A 22,005-nucleotide genomic window follows, 5' to 3' on the forward strand; every position below is an offset into this window, starting at 1 on the left:
GAGGACAGGTGTTGAGGGATGGTACCAGATGTTCCCTACCATGGCACTGGTGGAACCCTGTAGACGAAGACTTCCACTATAGATTTCATGGTGGGGAACACCTTTCCCAAGGTGGTCTGCCAAGTTACTGTTGCCTGAGAATTGTGCAGAAGGAGGAATACTTTGGGCCCTTCTCTGAGTGGGTACAGACGTTCCAGCTGAAAGGATTGCATTCCGGGAAGAATGGGGTCTTTTTGTGGGCAGCCTGGGAAAGAAAGCTGACTTTGGCCAGGAAAAAGAAGAAAACATATAACCAAAATGCTCCTAGCAGCCTAACAGCAGAGAGCCAGATGGAGGCTTCTAGAAGAAAGCAGTGAAGCCCTTCTTCACCAGCAAGCCTTGCTCTGAGGAGCCGGAGAACGTGTACCACAGACTGGTTCGGATAGGAACGCCAGACTTCACAGTCCGTGACTACAAATAGCACACAAGGTCAGGAAAGGACAGAAAGACAGCAAGGTTAGACTAATGTGGAGTCTGACAGTCACAGAATTTCCCAGGAAGAGCTCTCAAAATCACCTCACTGCTCACCAGTCCTCAGAGTCTGTGAAACTGATGAATGCATTTTGCTCAGAGAAAATCCATTTATATTATTCTAATTTAACTCTTTCCTTCAGCTTCTAGGCTATCTATGCCAATATTATTGGTTCTACAGGTAACTGCTTTGGGTCAGGCACAGTGACCATGGCTGAAAAGGACAGGAAGCTGATTAACATCGTATGTTAGTGACCCTGTGAAGCACAGATCCAAGATCTTCTGGCCCCTCCACATTTCACAGGTGAAGTACTAAGGTCCAAGGAAGCTGAGCGGCCTCTTTGACAGAGCACAACTAGTTAGAGGTGGGGCTAGGACAGGCCCCTCTGTTGTGAATTCACTCTCCTTCAGTTTCTTCCCTGCGTGGTTCTGGTTCTACTGCAATGTGAACACATTACTTAATTACAGTTTCCTGTACTGTTCATGACTTCATGAAATAGTTCTGCCAGCTTCTTTACTAAATCTCTCTTAATAGTTGGACTTCTGAATGTTACTTACTACTTCTAAAAACAAAAAAAAATGTAATATACAATAGATGTATACATCTATGAGGTCATATGGCTCAAAAACTGTCACATAGGATTGATTATATACGGTAATCGCAGCAATGACTTGTAGCACGAATTGTTAGAAGGTCTTATTAATAAAAGCAAACCCGGAGCCAGGTATTGGTGTGAATGCTGAAAGATCAGAGAAACAGAACAGGCTACAGCTAACCTCACCTTGCCAATTCCTCATCTGATCCTGTTTCCTCAGACTAGAAGCCTCTGTGTCCTCATCCGAATGGATCTCATCTGAACTGCTGCTCAAAAGCCTAAAAGCTTAACAGACTCTAGTTCCTGGTCCTCTTGCCTTATATACCTTTCTGCTTCCTGCCATCACTTCCTGGGATTAAAGGCTTATGACCATGCCTGACCGTTTCCAGTGTGGCTTTGAACTCACAGAGATCTGGATGGATCTCTGCCTCCAGAATGCTAGGATTAAAGGTGTGTGTGCCACCATTTTCTGGCCTCTATGTCTAGTGGCTGTTCTGTCCTCTGACCCTAGATAAGATAAGTTTATTAGGGTGCACAATATTTTGGGGAACACAATATCACCAAATGAGTGATGACAGTATTACAGAAATATTGGGGACAGCGGTATGAGGGTTTGTACCTAGATATATTGTAACTTGTTATGCTGTGTTCAGTTGATATCCCTGGAAGGCCTGCTCTTTTCTGACGGAAATGCAGGAGGAGTGGATCTGGGGGAGAGTGGAGGTGAAGGGTGGGTAACTGGGAGGAGAGGAAGAAGGGGAAACTGAGTTCAGAATGTAATGTATCAGAGAAGAATTTTGAAAAAAGAAGAAAGTAAAAAGCACTTGTGACCAAATCTGAGGACCTACATGACAGAAGTAAAGAACTGATTCCTATAAGTTGATTTCTGACCTCCATATTCACACCACGGCATGTGTGTGCATGCAAACACACACACACACACACACACACACACACACACACACACACACACACACAAATAAAGGGACAAAAATTTTTACAAATCTTTAAAAATTGTCCTATTGACAGGGGTATAAAATTTTGATAGGATGCAGAAAACTTGAGAAGTTCACATTCCAGTAACACTGAGATATAAAAATGCAGCAAAATTGGCCAAAGTGTGCATTCTAGCTCAGCCACCAAAGGGTGCTGCAACCTCAGTCAACTCACTTAGCCTTCTTGTGACCTAGATTCAACATCCAGCTTTTTTAAAAAAATTAAAAAGAAATTGAAAGTGTTGAAATTCAGTAGCCTAACTGATCCCTAGATATAAAAGAAGGCTCTCGAGCTCTACACAAATGACCTCAACTGTTGATAATAATAGTCTAAAACGTGAGGATGGTTTGCGGGCAGAAAACTGTGTGTCGATGGTATAAAGTGTCTTCCTAAGAACTACACACAAACTTGTGGAGTACTTAGCCCTGGAACTACATGGGGTAAACAATGTCTTACTCTCATTTTCCAGATGAAGAAACTGAGGCACATAGAGCTGACATAAATTTACTAATTTAGGACTGAAAACACAGCTCAGTGGTTAAGAGCACTGACTGCTCTTGCAGAAACCCAGAGTTCTGTTCCCAGTACCTACATGGTGGCTCACTATCACCTGCAAGCTATCTAAGGCTTTCTTCTGCCTCTGAAGGCACTACATGCATGTGGTGCACATACAAGCAATCAGCTACACACACACACACACACACACACACACACACACACACACACACACACACACACACACACAAATAAAAATAAATAAATGGTTAAATCCTACTGATGTCACACATACCGTGAGTGGCAAACCCAAGGCTTGAATTCAGTCACTCCAGATCACAGACTGAAAACATCATGTTTTCTTTGGTGACAGATTTCCCAAAGGGTGACCTGGTGGTGATGCCAGAGGTGGTATCTTAAGGTAAAGAAGAATGACGTCTGATAATAGCATCCAATCTAGACCGAGTTCTTAGACCCCCTCTGACTGGGGAGCACTAATAATTGCCTAGTTTGCTTTTCTCTCTATTTCCACCATCTTGCCTGGGAATCTGTGCTCACTCACCTCAGGCCTTCCTCCTTGACTGGAATGCTCCTCCCAATGGCATGTCTATGGTTGACATACTCATATCAGTCGTTCCGAATAAATATATCTTCCACAAAATGTAATTGTGACTCCCTTCCCTAAAATAATTCAACCTTTCATTCATGTGTCCAAGTCCTCATACTCTTTTCTCTTCATAGCACTTGCCCTTCCCCAAAACCACATTAATAATTTATTTGATAATAACCTTAAGGTCAGAGATTATGGTGCCTCGTTAACTACGATATCTTCAATGCCTGGGCATGGCAGCTATAATGGGAAATGCTCAATAAATATTAAGCAAATGAATTAATTCCTCTGCGCTCCATCATTTTCTGATGTTATGATACTCAGAGGGTCAGTGGAGGAGATTTACAAGCTGACCCTGTCAGATTCTGAAGGAACTTACCACCCATTTGTCTTCAGGCAGCCTGCCTGTAATAGCACCTTGCCTTTCAACTGGAGGCAGAGTTCATTCTTGGTAATGCTGCCCTCTTACTGCTTTCTTCCAGTGATGGTCTGAGATCATTTCCCTGGTTTCCTCTCCTATCAAGAGTCCACATGTTTCTTTATGTCTCATTATCTACTTTTTTCCATGGACTATATTTAGTATATCTGAGTAGAACTTCCCGAAGTCTTTGAACTTCTATTGTGATGTTCTGTATTTTTTGTTGCCAAAATATAACTGATAAGTTTTTGCTGGCTAAGAGTTAACTCATTAGCATTAAACACTATGATAATGACTGCATTAAAACCCACACCATGTGGAGAGCAGGAATGAAAGCTGCCCCCTGCTTCTTGTGATCATGACAATTTTGAAAACGTTCTGGAACCCCTTTCTTTTTTGAGTGACTAGGACTACCTGCACAGCAGGTCTTCTATCCCCTGGGCATTGTCTGTTCATCATTACCGTGATAAGTTGCTCGCTACAACTAAAGTTCGCTAACTCAGATGGAAACTTTGGAATAATTATTGATGGCGCTTACTTTTAAAACCTGCAGTAATTAGATGATATGCATACATAATGTATGGAAAGGCAAGACTGCTGCTTCCAGGAACTCAACTTCTCAATAATGGAAAATCAAATGGAGCTTACCTAATATACAGAAACTGAAAAGTAAGCACTATTTCTTGCAGATTTCAGGAAAGACACTAAAGACTGTACCCTCATTCTCTAGAGACATCGATTCCTCATTGAAACAGCGATGGCAGTAATAGCTGTCCGGTGAGTGACTTTGAAGACAATATTATGGATACAATCTTTTCTTCTTATTAAGTATTCCCCATGATATTTATGACTTAGCATCCATATGTACACACAAACTAAAACTTAAAGTTCCTAAGCTATCTCCTTCAGTTCAACTATAAGAGTTAGCTCACAGTTTTCAAAACAGTATGCAGATCAACAGTCATTTGTATTTGCTAACCAAGAGTGAACATTTATTTCTCTGCCAAAGGTTTAAAGTTGTCCTCTGCTAACCCTCTACTGAAATCATGTCTATTATTCTAAATTCTGTTTGGAGAATAAATTAGTTTCTGTGATTCTTTTATTAAAATAAGCAACCACAAAGTAAAATACAATTGCAACAATCCAAGGAATTAACATGAGATGCTAAGTTAGTAATTCTCCAAAGGACTAGTTAGTTTCTTTCTGTTAGCTTCAATAGTCACAAGTTACAAACTGAAAACATAAACTCAAATTAAGGTGAAGACTAAACTAGGTAACTTTCATTTCTCAATCTTATATATCTTTCCCAGAAGATGAAATAGATACCAAACTGTGGGTTTGGTATGGCATCATGGATTATATTCAAGATGGAAACTGGTTTTGAGACACAGCTTGTCTGGGACTTACTATATAACCCAAGCTGGCCTGGAACCTCAATTCTCCTACTTCAGCTTTTCAAGTGCTACGATTACAGGTATGTGACATTCAAAATGTCTTAAAGCAGATATGCTACCAGTGATGAGCTAAGTGGAGATTGAGGCCTTTCTGAGTGAGGAACTGGTCTCTTGGGACCCCTTTTGTGGCAGCAGTGATTTAGTTACTGACTAGAGTAAGGCCTGGTGAATTCTGAGGTAGAATGTTGGGCAGCTGTGGCAGAGGAATAGCGGATTTGAAGCTACTCTGCTACCTGGAAGTAGAAATTCTTACCAAGCAGTGTGAAAATGTTTCAGTACTTTTAACATCTATGGAACGTGCCGTGATGCATGTTGCATATTAGCCTTGTCATGGTCATGGTCTTGGAGTAGCTGAGGAAGGAGAAAACAATGAGACAGGGGTAAGGAACATATTTCCTCTAGAACATTTTACCCTTCTACTTCTCTGCCCTTGATGAGATCCTACTCATCTTTCAGATTTCAACAATCAAGTGATACTTACAAGTATAAGTTATGTGTTCCCAACACGAACTTCATACTGTTCTCATCCCTCCCATCATAAAAACTAAGTGCATCTCCATGGCAATTGGTTCAGCCCGTTCCTTGGACTAGATTTCTGTAGTCTTGAGCACAGGGATTTCATCTTTTTGCTACCAGGGTCTTTAGGGGCACAATAAAAATCTTTAGATAAGCAAATGGAGAGACTACTTTGACTTTAAGGTTTTTACATGCCACACAGGGCAAAATGGGAGGGCGGTTAGTCTACTGACAGGAAGGGTAAGAGGCTACAAACAGAAAAAGAGGAAACTGCAAAAATACTTATCACTGATTGAATTATTAGCTGTAATTGCCACTGTCCTGGTTGTTTCAACTACCTGTCATAACCAGAGCCTGAGCACTTTTAAAAATACTTACCTCATGTCAACTATACATATTAAAGATGTTCAGTGTGAGGTTTTCATACATTCAGATAGTGTGTAATGATCTATTCAACTGCCCCCTTTTAACTCAACACACACATACCATTCCCAATCTCTTTATTCAATATTCTACTTCTAATTCAGTCTTTTTCTATCGTATAAAAGAACATATAGTGTTTGTCTTTTGGCACCTGGTCAGACACTCTTGACTTCTATGTCCTTTCCTCATATTTAATCTAGTTAACATGCATCTCCTTCCTTTGGAGTGATGAGATGGTAGGTATTTTGTACTCCTGTTCAAAAGTCTGATTGCATATGCATAAGAACAAAGATAATTCATTACAAGAGATAAGGAAAACTAGCAAAGATATTTTCTGGTTATCTATTCTATGAACAGATGGTGTGCTTCTGAGAAATATCAAGATATATGAAAGAAAACATTTAGGCAACTGATGTTCACGTGGGTGCTGAATTCTGGCTACAGAACATGCCTGTTGCTTCCTGACATCTGCGATATTCTTCTCTAAGTACCAGGAAAAAATACATCTGACAAAGTTACGCAGATTTTGGGTTTGCACATCAGTAAGTTATTCTAGCTGGCCTTATAAGGCATCAGCTAACCAGGAACTCAAAAGGATGATTTCAGATCCTGTTGCGTAATAGACACAATAGAAAGTGCATTGACTTTGGAATCCAATAAGCCTGAGTTCAACACTTTGGGCTTGCAACTTAATGCTGGGTGAGTTGATTTTATTTTATTTTACTCTACTTTATTTTTTTTTAGAGAAGGTCCCATATAGCCAAGGTTGTCCATGAACTCCTTATGTACCCAAGTAAGACCTTGAGCTCCTGATCTTCTGCCTTTATCTCCTGACTGCTGGGACAACAGGTATGTGCCACCATGCCCAGCTCATGCTGGGTAATTTTAATATTTTGAACTGGCAGAGCTCTCTTTGTTTCTGTTTCTTTTGCTGAAATAAAAATACCCAGTCAAAAGCAAGTCAAGGGAGCAGGGGTTTACTTAAACTCCCAGTCCAAGAGTATAATCCATCATAGCAAGGAAGTTAAAGTAGAAGGAATTTGGTCACATTTCATCCACAGTCAAGAAGCAGAGAGTAATGAATGGCAGTACTCAGCTTCCCTTCCCTTTGTGTGAGGTCTAGGGCTCCAACCCAAAGAATGTTCCAGAGTGTGGGTCTTCTTACCTCAGTTCACGTAATCAACATAATCCCATACAAGCATTGCCAGAAGCTAAGTAATCTCTCGTGGGTCTACCAGAAGCCTTGTCTTTCAGTTAATTCTAGATTCTGTCAAGTTAACAATTGCCCTAATCATCACAGAAGTTTCTTTATCAGTAAAATGGTATAGAAATGCCTCACCTGCTGCTTGCTATAGGAGTCAGACAAAAAATAAAGCAACTAAATAATCACAAGCATTTAAAATAGCGATTAGCTAAATTTTAAAAACATACCAAAGTCCAGCATTGCTAAAATGTGGTAGTTGAAGGCCCAGGACTGAAGGGGTCATGCAGAGAAGCTGAGGCTTGGTATCATGAGGACAGCCTATGAGAGGCTATTGGTGAAGCGCAGCCCAGTTACAACAGAAGACCCCAGCATTTTGGAGATGGAAGGACTGTGGGATGACCACCAAGAACAGCAGCATCAGTGGAGGGAATGAGGGAGCCTAGAAGCTGTGTGTACTGCAGAGAGTGGAGCCGGAGACGTAACCCAAGCCCTTAAGAAGAGGCCAGTGGATCGTAAGTGGATCCCAGATACTGGACAGTTGGAATCTGGTTTTGCTTTGATTTGACTGTGACGGGGCCCTGATTTTTCCCTCTTGGAGTAGGAATGTATATTACTGGAGTCCATAGTTAAGAGACTTTCAATTTTAAAAGATTTTGGATTTTAAAAGATATTAGCTATTTTAAAGGGACTGAAATCTTAATGTGTTTGAATTTGGAAAGACTGTGGGACTTTTGAAGTTATTTATGTTTTTAATGTGAGATCTTGTGATGAATAAGAAAGGAAGGGTTGTGGCTTAATAGTGAAGTGCTTGTGTGTCAAGTTGACAAGGGGTCAGTTGTACTGGCTGGTTTTGTCTGTCAACTCGGCACAAGCCAGAGTCATCAGAGAGGAAGGAGCCTCAGTTGAGGAAATGCCTCCACGTGATCCAGCTGTAAGGTATTTTCTTAATAAGTTATCAATGGTGAGGGCCCAGCCCGTGGTGAGTGGTGTCATTCCTGGGCTGTTGTTCCTGGGTTCTCTAAGAAAGCAGGTTGAGCAAGCCATGAAGAACAAGACTGTAAGCAGTACTCCTTCACCAGCTCCTAACTTCAGAATCCTGCCGTCTCTGAATTCCTGTCCTAACTTCCTTCAATGATGAACAGCAATGTGGAAGTGTAAGCCAAATAAACCCTTTCCTCCTCAACTCGCTTTTTGGTCATGGTGTTTCGTCACAGCAACAGAAACCCTAACTAAGACAGCCTGATAGGACATTGAGGAAATTCAGATAACTGAGATAAAGTCTCTGTTAAAAATCTCATCTTGATTTCAAATTGCCTTTATTTAACCACAGAAGCAGCCCAATGATTCCCCTGCCCTACCCAGGGCTATAAAGCCCTCCCAGTAGGGTCTGATTCAAAACCATAAGTCCCTTATTTGGTTGTAAAGAATTAAACTTATGACATGAGATGCTAGGTACTTATTCTTGAACACCTGTGAGCTGCTTGAATACTGGTAAGCTACCAGATGATTGACTAAACATTACTTAAATTTAATTATTAAAAAAACTGATTCATACTAGAATTTGTATTAATCTTTGAGCTCTTCAGCTTTTTATAAAAAAATGTTTAAATCCCTTGAATTATTCATAGACTTGTTACATTCTTTATAATTATATGACTATACTTTTATACTACATGGCTTTTACTGGGGAGATGTGAATAAACAGGACAGGGTATGACAATAGATTTTTAAAAAAATGAGTCCACTTAAGATTAACTTAGTGAACCAATGAATTTATTAAGGACACTTACAGGAGCATGGCTAACTCAAAGGCAGCTGGGGTTTCTTGCCCAGCTGGCAGGCAGCTCCACCCAAGAGTCTTCTTCACCCAGTGGTTATTAATTTATTAGAAAACCTTATGAAAGGGGACTTGTGAATCTCTGATCTTACAAAATTGTTTCTGTACTCCAGGAATATTTCTGTATTAGTTACTTGACTATTGGTGTGACAAAATACAAGACAAATGCAATTTAAAGGATTTATTTTGGCCCATGGAAAAAAGAAACAGCACCAAGAGTGTGAGGCAGCAGGTCACACTGTACCTACAGTCAAGAGGTAGAGAGGGGTGAATGCTGGTGCTCACCTTTTCTTCCCTGTTTGTTCAGCTCTGGAATCCCATGGGTGGTGCCACCTACATCTAGGATGCCCTTTTCTTCTCAGTTAAGCCTCTCTTAAAACACCCTGATACGCACCAAGAGGTTTGTCTCCTAGATGATTCTAAACTTAGTTAAGCGAACGAAGACAATTAACAATGACAGATTGAATTCAGAAGAAAAAAATACACAAGATTTCACCCAGTCTTTGGTCTCTTGGATTGTGTCTACCCTGTTTTAAGATATTCCCTGAGCCTTGGAGGAAGTGGTAGATGTTTTTGATGATTTTCTTCCATTTATAACTGAGCATTGGGCCACTATTTCACAGCAAAAATCACTTATTTTGACTGGTTATGAGTCTTCCATAGTAACCATTGCTCACTGCAAAAAGGAGTTTCCCTGGTCAAGACTTACAGGAGTAATAATAATCAGACCTATGAGTATGAAACACTACCTTCTGAAGAAAACTTAGCCAGGCGGTGGTGGCGCACGCCTTTAATCCCAGCACTCGGGAGGCAGAGCCAGGCGGATCTCTGTGAGTTCGAGGCCAGCCTGGGCTACCAAGTGAGTTCCAGGAAAGGCTCAAAGCTACACAGAGAAACCCTGTCTCGAAAAACCAAAAAAAAAAGAAAGAAAGAAAGAAAACTTAATAGCATATGCCATCCTTTAATGCAACGACAGCAGCAGCTATTCTTATGGGCTCTATTAAGTCCTGGGCCACAAGCTCTTCCCCTGGGTTACAGTATCAAACATGGGCTCCATCTTATGAAGTGGGACTTAACCCAATTAAAAAAAATGTTTTCATTGATAACAATCATGCTATTATTGTACCAAAGAGCATATTTTGCCTGATATGTTGACATTGTAACATGCAGAGTTCATAGTGTACAGACTCATTAGCAGAAGTTCTCCCTTTAGCAACCAATATAGTGCTTTTAGGCACTATGAAAGCTAGCCAAAGGAGAGTACTTCCAGAAGTACTCATGCTTAATTTTCCATGCCATACAACCAGAGCATGCTCTGACTTCAGTAATAGGATTTTATCATGTATTTATGGCGTTCAGCCAACAGCAGTGACAATAGCCTTTTGGTTTGTAGGGTAATGGAGGCCTCTCTGGCCAGCATTGCCTTGGGATATAGCCTCCTTTGGGGCCTGAGATTTTTCATTTAATAAACACATGGCTTCTGGGAGTATCTTTCCCACCCACTCAGGGTATCTTCACTCTTCAACTGTTGTTTTAGCTATTTTTCCAGATGCTGTCCAAGTCTATAATACACTCAAGAATTATCTTCATATTAAGAAACCTTTTCACAGAGTTGAGCAGGGTCTCTGAAGGTCCACAGCCATCTATACCAAGTAAGTGGCAATTGATCTTGAATGACTAAGAAAAACTTAAAAGGAAACATGAACAAGGTCCAACACAACAAATGACTAAGAAAAACTTAAAAGGAAACATGAACAAGGTCCAATTCAAAGATCCTACTACTTATATCAAATGTTTTGTCAAATGAACAATGTTGGTTGCAGTAACATGGATGGACCTTCACATGTGAAACACTGCTGTGGAACCACCTTGCATCTCCTTGTCCCCTAATGGACTCAGCCTAGCCAGCTTGTGCTGCTCGGCTTAGCCCAAGACCAATGGGGAACAAGGTCATGTGCTCACCTACATTGGTATATCATCAGCTATACCAGGATGCTGAAGGAGCCCTAGGTTGGACAAACAAGCTCCATTCCCAGGAGAGAAATATATACAGAATTCTTGGGAGAAGCTTAATCTGTCTCACCTCTCTATCATTTATTCCTTTCACCCTATTGATGAACTATCCTTCAGGCTTTAAAATCTTCTAGAGGCTTAAAAGCACTAAATTTGTCTTGTATCAGTTTTCCCTACAAACTTCAGCTCCACTAAAATCTTGCCATATTTGCTTCTTAGTGACCTAAACATGTCCCATAATCTGCTTTGCTAGTACATTATATCTTATTTACATTGTAATCTGAATCAGTTAGGTCACCCAGAGCCCCTTCTACTCCACAAAGACCATGTCCAACCATGATGCCCAGCAAAGCCACCAAAATTCTATACCAGTTCCAACAATCCCTATGGTACCAACCTCTTCCTTAACTCTCCTATAACGTACTAAATGGCTTGGTAAACTGGGAATCAAATACCACTTCCTTAGTTTCTAGTCCCCTTATAATGCCTGTACTTTATAATCTAGTCCCTGATATTCATATGGAACTCAACCAGAGACAGCCACACATCCTCTCAAGCTACATGCCACCACCCTTAAATGACCCAACTTCAATTGTATACATTGTCACCAACAGCAGAGAGTTATCCAACTACCATTACAGCAAGGGGGCACATAATGACATGGCACATGGGATAAGGTAGCCATGTTGCCCTTGTGGACACTCTACCCTCAAACTTCAGTCTCAGTTCCAGCTTCAGACCCTCAGCTGCAGCTGCCTGTCATCTAATGCAGGGGCCATTCAACTACTCTTATCCCACCTGCTTTTCTGATGTGTTCCTATTCAGGTACCATGTGCTGTGTGACCTATTCTGGAGAGGTGTGAATAATAAATGTCTGTTCATGGGTCACTGAGAATAGATCAAAGAAGCTGTTCCACCCAGTGTATCACCAAAAAGTTCTCCCCAGAATGAGCAGCCTCATGAAAGACACATCACTGGAGTTCTCTGAAAAGCATGTAGGGAGTTCCACCGAAGGGTCTCTTCTCCACAATTGCTTATCACTTCTGCAACCAAGGAATGATCCCATGTATCTGGAATTTTTTGTAAGTTTATGTAACTTTCTTGTGATTTTGTGAGCTTTTAGAGACTTATGAGCCTCTTTCCTCCCTCCAAGAAGAAATGACTATGAGAAAATATCTACTAGTATAATTAATTAGTTTCTTAAAGTCTGTATTTCCAGACCATGCCTGCTTTTTCATTTCTATGAACCCAATTCACAGGATATCTTACACATGGCAGGTGTTAGTATAGAAGCTGCTGAATGCCTGAATGAATGGCTTCATAGTTAACTGCTACAGTCTTGGTTTTTAGTTACACAGAAGGTTCATTTAAGTTCAACATTACCAGTTTTGTTGATGGTTTTATTACTATATTATATGTAATGATGAATGTTTGTTCCAGCAGTTTGGAATACATAATTCTTAACTGGTCTTTTAAAAAGCATGAAATATGGTACTAACACAGATCATCTATTCCCCCCCTCGCCCCCGCCCTGTTAAAACAGCAACATAAAAACCTCTGCTGGGTTGTGGGGTAGGAATGGGAAGCAGCTAGCATGGATGCTTTATAATTACCTCTGAGTTCTTCTGACACTGGAACACAATGCAAAGATTTGCAAGTCATTGTGTTTCAAAGGCTTGTCTTTCCTGTCACTGCTGCTGTTCCTTAGCGTTGGTGTTGAACCCAGGGCCTCGTGCATGGTGCCTCATACTCAACCACAAAGCTGCATCTCCAGCCTTTTTATTCTTGTTTACTACTATTTATTTTAATATTAAGTTACCCAGGCTAGACTAGAACTTACAGTCCTCCTGCCAGCCTCCCAAGGAGCTAAGATTACTGGCCTGCATCACCTAGCTTGACTGAGAGATGCCATTTGTAGGTGACAGGGCATAACTCATTTAGCTGACATCTCTTGGCTCAGGTTATGGATGTTTCATTTTTAGATATTTGTGTGCCCTCTTCTGGGACATGTCTGCTAAGCCTCATCGTGACCCACTTAAAGTGATACAACTTTACTAGCTATTTGGGAATAAAGGATTCTTCCCAGCCCAAGGTAAGGTTTGCCTAGAAAACGTAAGGACAATTGGTCTGTACTCAAAAGCTGTGGATGCCACACTACTCCAATTAACCTCAGTATTTCTAGCACTTAATCAAGAAAGATCTCTCTGATTCCTGAAACTCTTATTTTAAACTGTTTCACTAAGAGCAGCATTAAGGTAATTTAAGTTAAAACAAAATTTAAACAAAACAAGGAAAGGGACTGTTAATTACCTCGGGGAAATGTGAGGACTCCTTTTCACTGCATGCTCAGTGGCTGTGTGCTCTAACTAACTGCTCCTTAGTGAATTTCTTCTTGCACATTATGCAAGCTGCTCTTCAGAGCTGCTGGTTCAGAGACAGGAAGAAAGCTGCAAAACTGCAACAAGTTCATCAAGTGAAGTGAATCTGGGAACTCTCCGCCCTCTCAGTTCCTCTAGCAACCTTTGAGGGAAGTTATCAATAAATGTAATGGCTCGTTTCTCATAAACCCCAGCTCACCACTCTGATATGTACTCGAAACATAGAACCTATTGCTATTGCCCTTGGTTGCCCCTCAGGGGCAGCTTAGTTAGGGTTTCTATTGCTATAAAGAGACTCCATGACCATGGCAATTCTTATTAAAAAAATAATAATAATTGGGAGGTTGTTTACAGTTTCAGAGGTTTAGTCTATTATCGTCATGGCAGGAAGCATGGTGGCCCATAGGTAGACATGGTGCTGGAGAAGGTGCTGAGAGAGTCCTACATCTGGATTAGCAGGCAGCAGGAAGTGAATCAGACTAGGCCTTCTTGAGCTTCTTAGACTGCCCCGAGTGACACACCTCCTCCAACCAAGTCACACCTACTCCAGCAAGGCCACACCTCCTAATAGTGCCACTCCCTGTGGAACTATAGGGGCCATTTTTATTCAAACCATCAGAATCCTTATTGCTAAAGATGCCACGTACTTCCGAAACAGGACCCAGAGACTGCTGAAGTAGAACTGACCTGAATGCCTCCTCCCTGAGGACTAGCTTTCATGGTCCTGGAAGGCACCATGCAAGCTTCAAAAGGATGGAAGCAGCCAACAGTCCAACTCAGCTATGACACCTATGAACCACATAAATGACCAACATGACACATCAACCCCGAGAGCGCAATAGTGGCACACATACCTTGGCCACAACCAACCAACAGCTCTTTCATTGGACTTAAGACCCACTGAACAAGAGGGAAACTGTGCCTGATATTGGAACCCTCACTAACTACCCAGGATTAGTGAAGTTATGGTTATTGGAGGAGAATCTGTAACCACCACTTTACTAAAACAGCATAATCCTTAACAACAATCTAAACATTTGTCCTTGTACCCACAGATAAGTATAGTCTTCACCCCTCATAAAAGAAACTTCTCTTTGCAACAGATGGAGACCACTATAGAAATACAACCAATCAAAATGCAGAATTGTTCAACCCAGTCCCAGTAAATAATCTGCAAAACACTCCCCCACCTAAGGCTCATGGGTCACTGGAGAAAAGGGGCAGAAACATTGTAAAAGCCAGATCAGGGAGGTTGTTGTAAAATTGTCTCTCCTAGTATTGTAGTTTGAAAGTAATTGGTCCCGTAATCTCATAGGGAGTGGCATTATTAGGAGGTTTGACTTTGTTGGAGGAAGTGTGCCACTATGGGGGCAGGCTTTGTGGTTTCCTATTCTCAGAGGACCCAGTGTCTCAGTTGACTTCCTGTTACCTACAAAATGTAGGACTCTCAGCTCCTCCTTCACACGTCTGCCTGCATGCCATTGTGTTCCCCACCAGCATGATAATGGACTGAACCTCTGAACTATAAGCTGCCACCTCAATTAAATGTTTTCCTTTATAAGAGTTGCCATGGTCATGATGTCTTGCTGTGGGATGGTCTGTATGTCAAATGTGTTGCTGATTGGTCAATAAATAAATCACTGATTGGCCTGTGGCCAGGCAGGAAGTATAGGCGGGACAAGGAGGAGAATAGAGCTGGGAAGTGGAAGGCTGAGTCAGAGAGACACTGCCAGCCGCCATGATGAAAAACAGCATGTAAAGATGCCAGTAAGCCATGAGCCATGTGGCAAGGTATAGATTAATAGAAATGGATTAATTTAAGCTGTAAGAACAGTTAGCAAGAAGCCTGCCACGGCCATACAGTTTGTAACCAATATAAGTCTCTGTGTTTACTTGGTTGGGTCTGAATGGCTGTGGGACTGGCGGGTGTCAGAGATTTGTCCTGACTGTGGGCCAGGCAGGAAAACTCTAGCTACAATGTCTCTTCACTGTTGTTGGAGGTTTTCACTCTTTTGGGAGGCCCGCCACCCAGCACCCAAATAATTCACACACCCATAGGCTTATTCTTAATTATGAATACCTGGCCTTAGCTTAGCTTGTTTCTTGCCAGTTTTTCTAACTTTAAATCATCCCATCTACCTTTTGCCTCTGGGCTTTTCCCTTTCTCTTACTTCTATAAATCTTACTCTTACTCGGTGGCTTGCTGTGGAGCTGGGTGGCTGGCCCCTGGAGTCCTCCTCCTTCTCTGGCTATTCTCTTTTTCCTCCCAGATTTCTCCTTCTATATATTCTCTCTGCCTGTCAGCCCCATCTCTCCTTTCTCCTGCGATGCTATAGGCCGTTCAGCTTTTTATTAGACCATCAGATATTTTAGACAGGCAAAGTAGCACAGCTTCACAGAGTTAAACAAATGCAACATGAAAGTAACACAGCTTAAAATAATGTTCTACAACACTTCACAGCAATAAAAACCCTGACTAAAACATCTAGTAATGTCAGAAGCTACACTCATTAACATGACTTCCAAAATATTAGCTGAACAAAGACAACAATAGACATGCCTAAGTGGATGGGGAAAACCCCAGGAGGCCTCATCCTTACACAAGAAATATATTGACAGCAGGAGAAATAGTCTTCCCCAGAAAAGAGCACACCAATTGATTATTCAATACCAAATGGTCACCCCTGAAAACATACATACAAGTAACATTATACAGTCTGAGGAATATACATGTATATGCATACATATTTATGCATGCAATAACAATTAATGGAAAAAGAGACCATGAATTTGAAATAAAGGAAGGGTATATGGGATGGTCTAGAAGGAGGAAGGGGAAGGGAGAAATGTAATTATTATAATCTCACAAGGAAAAAAGTATGTAACTCACAAGTCTTACGCAGGTTGACCTATATACATAGTTGAAACAGGTGACTAAACATCAGTATTGTTCCTGATGCTGCTAACAAGTTCTTAAAAGGAGATATGCTTATCAAAATAATGCTTGGTTTTCAGAAAACAAACAAACAACTTAGAGAAGCTTTGTGTTTTTAAGTGTAAGTGTACTTGTAAAGAGAAAGTCAGCTTAGACTAAACTGTCGGGGTGGTGAGGTGTCCTTTTATTCTTCCTGTCTTTTGTTCTTTTCCTTTTTTTTTTTTTAAAAAAAAAGCATTCTTTTTTAAGACACACACACACACACCAAAACTGTCAACTTTGGCCTTCTGCCTTTGGCCTAACTTCTACAAGTTAATATCTTTTGTAGTGATTCTCTTCCTTCCAATCTTCCTACACACACACACACACACACACACACACACACACACACACACACACACCCATTTTTCTAGGCTACTAAGTAGGGCAGACAGCTTTAGGGGTGGACTTCTGTGTTAACATGCCTTCAAAGTCTTTTTCTTCACTTTCAGCTAAAACTTCTTGGTGTAAGCTGAGCCCATCCCCAGGCATTTTTGTCCATCACTTTAATCTTTGACATGTGTGGTCCAAGACTTTGAGCTGATCACACCCAAAAGTGTGTCTACCACCTTTTCTTTTTAAATTATGACCTTAACCTGGGTATGCCCAGAAGTTAAAGAAGTGTTCTTTCACTGAGCATGATCAGGAATGGGAATGGGCCCCTGCCCACATGACAGGTACAGGACACCAGGATAAAGTCCCTGTGCGTCCTTTGTTGCCTTAAATGCAACTCCTTTGCTCACTCTGCCTACAGGTAATAAGTCTTTCATGTCTTCACTAAGCTTGTTCTGGGTCTGCATCTCCAGGGTGCTGTGGGATGTTCTGTATGGCAAATGTGTTGCTGATTGGTCAATAAATAAAACACTGTTTGGCCATTGGCTAGGCAGGAAGTATAGGCGGGACAAGGAGGAGAATAAAGCTGGGAAGTGGAAGGCTGAGTCAGAGAGACACTGCCAGCCGCCATGATGAGAAACAGCATGTGAAGATGCCAGTAAGCCACGAGCCATGTGGCAAGGTATAGATTAATGGAAATGGATTAATTTAAGCTGTAAGAACAGTTAGCAAGAAGCCTGCCACGGCCATACAGTTAGTAACCAATATAAGTCTCTGTGTTTACTTGGTCGGGTCTGAGCAGCTGTGGGACTGGCAGGTGAGAGAGATTTGTCCTGACTGTGGGCCAGGCAGGAAAACTCAAGCTACACCAGGGTGCAACCTGTTTTGTTTGGTTATACTTTCAGTCCCACATTTACCCTCTGCATCGTCTCCTGTGTTGACTTCTAAAGGCATTCGTCCATATCAGTTCCTTTTTTCCCTAAAGCAACACTGTTAGCCACTAATTTCACCTTCCGTTTTTTTAGTTGCTTGCTTTTCTTAAACTGATATACATCTCTGCAGTCAGAGCAGAGACTCCAGGAGAGCTAAGAAATGACTCCATTCCTTTGAGACACGACAGAGATGTTTACAGGAATTGTTGGCAGGATGCTATGTGTGCACTAACACAGATTCTAAGAGGTAGAAAGCCAAAAGGGATGTTCAAATGAGGTCTATCACATTTGTCTAGCTCTCCATCTAAAGGACTAATCAAGTGCCAGCTGTTTTCCACCTACACTTCCCTCTCTTTTCAGTCCACCTGCCACATAATCCTTTAAGCTCTGCAATACTGATTAAAAAAAACAAACTTTTCTTTAGTGCAAGGGCAGAAAGAGCTGAGCCAGAAAAAGTCTGTTACAGGCATAATAGGATTTCTGATGTAATTTTATTTTTCTCATACCTCTGTATTATGTCTGTGGTGTTGCTGTATATGAATTGGTTCCAGGTCAATGGTTAACAAACATGTACTCCAATTCTGGAACTGTATTTCACTTGCAGACTGCACTGTCTATTGAGCAACTGCATTATTTGTGTCAGAACAGATGAATAAATAATGCAGCAGGCCTACCACCAGAGAGTTTATGTTCCTCAAGCAAGTAAGAGCACTGTAATACTCACTGTATGAGTGGTGGCTGCGGACAGAGAAATTCCATGTATCTAAAAAGCACAGAAATAAACCACCAGTATTTAGAAAGGAGTTTTTCTTACTTAAACTGGTAACTGTATACCCATATTCACAGTATCATTTTGCACAAACATCCACAGGAAGATACAACCTATGCCCCTTAATTATGAATGGATAAATAAAATGGAATATTATTCAGGAATATTATCAAGGGCATCTTGATACACACTATAGTACAGATGAAACTTGAAGACATTTTACCAAGTAAAACAAGTCAATCACAAAAGGATAAATACAGTATGATTTCATTTATGTACAGTACCTAGGGTGATCAAATTCAGAGAAACAGAAAAGAGAATGGCAGTACACAGTGTGGCCCAGGAAGGGCCACAGGAAGAAAGGAATGGGGATTAGTGTTGAGTGGGTCTAAGGTTTCCACTGGAAAAGATTTTTAAAAAAATCCACTGGAGAAGGTAGAAAAGATGGCTGCACAGTGCAGGACACTTAATGCTACAGAGAGTGGCACACTTAAAAGGGGTAAGATGGCTTTATGTTATCTATAGTTCACTGCAACTAAGGTATTGGAGGGTCTCCATCAATAATAATAACAACATTTCTCTCCTCCTCAAAAAGATATTTAAAAGTGATGACGAGAAAATTGGAGCCTAACCATTCCTCCCCTTGACTAAGTCTGCCCAGATGTTTAACTATCTGGGCATATAAATAAGAAAGACCACTGGTCCCAATGTAAGGAATCTTCTTTCTTAGAAAGGCAGAGGCAACATGCCTCAACAGTTAAGAGCACACAACAGTCTTACAGATGACCCAAGTCTGAAGCACCCATATTGGGTGGTTCAGGATTGCCTGTAACTCCAGCTCCAGGATATCTGGCAACCTCTTCTGGTCTCCATAGACACTTCACTCATGTGCACAAACCTAAATTCATACATACACACACACACACACACACACACACACACACACACACACACATATATATATATATATATATATATATATATAATTAAAATAAATATTTTTAAAAAGAAAAGCAAGAAGAGATGCTGGCAAGATGGCTCAGTGAGTAAAGGTGTCTGCCACCAAGCCTCACTCACTACCTGAGTTCAATCCCCTGGGACCCACACAGTGTCAAGAGAAGTGATTCATGAAAGTTATCTTCTGACTTCCACAACATGCACCTTGGCATGTATACACACACAATACACACACACACACACACACACACACACACACACACACACACACACACACACACACACACATTAATAAATAAGCAAACATAATTTTGAAAGTTTTCAAAGCAGTAAACAACGGAAAACCATGAACATCATGCTGGGAGTGTAAATGAAGAGGAGGACCCTGAGACTGGGTGTGCCAGAATCACAACTAAAAAGTGACTTTGCTTAACCTCCTCAGGTACTCACACCTGAGGTACAGGAACAGAGGATATCCGTAAGACTAAATGTTGGTTTTATTTGCTTGCTTGCTTGCTTGTGGTATTGGAAATTGAGGCCATGTCCTTATTCAAGCTACACATTGTTCCTCTAGTGTGATCCCAACCACAGACATAAGTAAAGTAAACTACAGTGAAACAAAACCTTCCCATCTGAGATGCACTAAAGGAGTCAGCTGGGGGAAGTGATCTGGAGAATTCAAAGGAGCATCACAGTGTGTCCTGATGCCCAGTCTGTTGTCACTTTCATCTTTGACCCAGCTGTCCAATTTCAGATATGACCGTTTAATATACAGTATTTTTATTTAATTTGAACTGCCTAAGAAACTTTTGTCTACACAAAAACCATTATACTTGGCTTCCTCACAGTTTCCTTCCTTGTATATTTGAAATGTGGAATATCTTCTTGTGGTGAAAAAGTCAGAACAATCACAGGAATTCACAGAGGTTATTTTTCCATTGAGGAAGCACTTTTCCATCAGAAACCTGAGAAAGGAGAAGGGAAACAAAGGACTTCATATCCAAAGCAGAAAATTATTAGTTAAAAATAGTGTCATTTACCCAAAAGTCTTAGGATTCACACAACCTTTTCACTGCCTGATATTTATCTTCCAAAAAGGATTCTGAAACATGCAACTGAAAACTACCTTATAGTGCATGTGGTTTGAGTGATATAAGGCTCACTACCTTTCACAATTCTTCTAATATCCATACTGTGACTTCATTCTGTTTTTACTGCTTGTGTCAACATCTAAATCCTTAACCCTAACAAAAGTGGCATCTCTGACCCACGCTATATAAGAATGCCTCCTTAACACTAGTTTCAGCCATGAGATAAACTGATACTGACAGCAATAAAAAGAAAATAACATGAATAGATAATTTTGGAATGATCATAAAAAAAAACTTCAAACCCTACCCTAATTTCTATGCCTATGCCATGATAAAGGCTCACTGAGGTCAGAAAACAACAGTTATTGGTGTAATATTTAAGAACTTCATCTGTAAGTTCAGAGAAAATGAGTGTATACACAAGGCAGGAAAGAAAAGCCTTCAGGCTTCATAATTGGATGGAAGGAGAAGACTGGAGAGAGATGAAAAAACCTCAGTTCAAACCAGAAGCTTCATCATCAGTGATAAAGAAAATCATAACATCATCAGCAGGTACAGAAAGGAGAACAAATTGTAAAAGTAAAATTACATGTTTAATTTAATAGATAGAATTTTCAAGCACATGGTAAGCTTTCTAGATGGAAACATCTGGCAGTTAAGCACAGATGCAACACTACATTGAGAGAAAAGGGTCAGTACCAGATGATGTGACCTGATGATCTGATAATTCTCACTTATATAAAGGGACAACATCCCATTCACAACAGCACCAGAAAACAGTACCCAGGAATAAGCCTAACCAAGAAGGCCAAGGACATCTACAATGAAAACATTTAAATACTTGTGTAAAAATTTGAAAAACACACTAGAAGATGGAAAGATCTCCCATACTCATGCATTAGCAGAATTAATATGGTAAAAAAAAAAATGGCCAAATTATCAAAAGCAGCCTACACATTCAATCCCTACCAAAATTCCAATGACACTCTTCACAAAAGTAAGGGAAATCCAAAAATTCATATGGATACACAACACACACCCTAAACTGAAGTAATCCTGAACAGAAAGAGCAATGCTGGATGTTTTATCATATCTGACTTCAAATTGTACTCTACAGAGCAATAGTAATATAAACAGTATAGTTCTGGTACGAAAACAGACACATAGAGCAACAGAGTGCAACAGAAAACCTAGAAATTTTAACTCAGATAGAGACCTTCTGCCACCAAAACTCTAGGCAGGCCATCCACCCACAGATCTCCGCCACTCTCACTCAGTGACTCCACTCACAGACACTATCCACAATCCCCACTCCCCTCCTCATGGCTGTGTCCAAGCCCCCAACCTGTGCTGACACCTGCTTGAACAGAGGTCACACTGCCCCTAGAAATCCAGGTAGGCTGCCCATATAAATATATAGAAAAAAGAAAGAATATTAAAAGCTGCAAGGTAAAAAGACCAAGTAACATATAAAGGCAAGCCTATTAGAATTACTCTTG

This window comes from Peromyscus californicus, unplaced genomic scaffold (genome assembly GCF_007827085.1).
Source record: "Peromyscus californicus insignis strain IS unplaced genomic scaffold, ASM782708v3 Scaffold_9__1_contigs__length_137607984, whole genome shotgun sequence".
In the NCBI taxonomy this organism is placed as follows: Eukaryota; Metazoa; Chordata; class Mammalia; order Rodentia; family Cricetidae; genus Peromyscus; species Peromyscus californicus.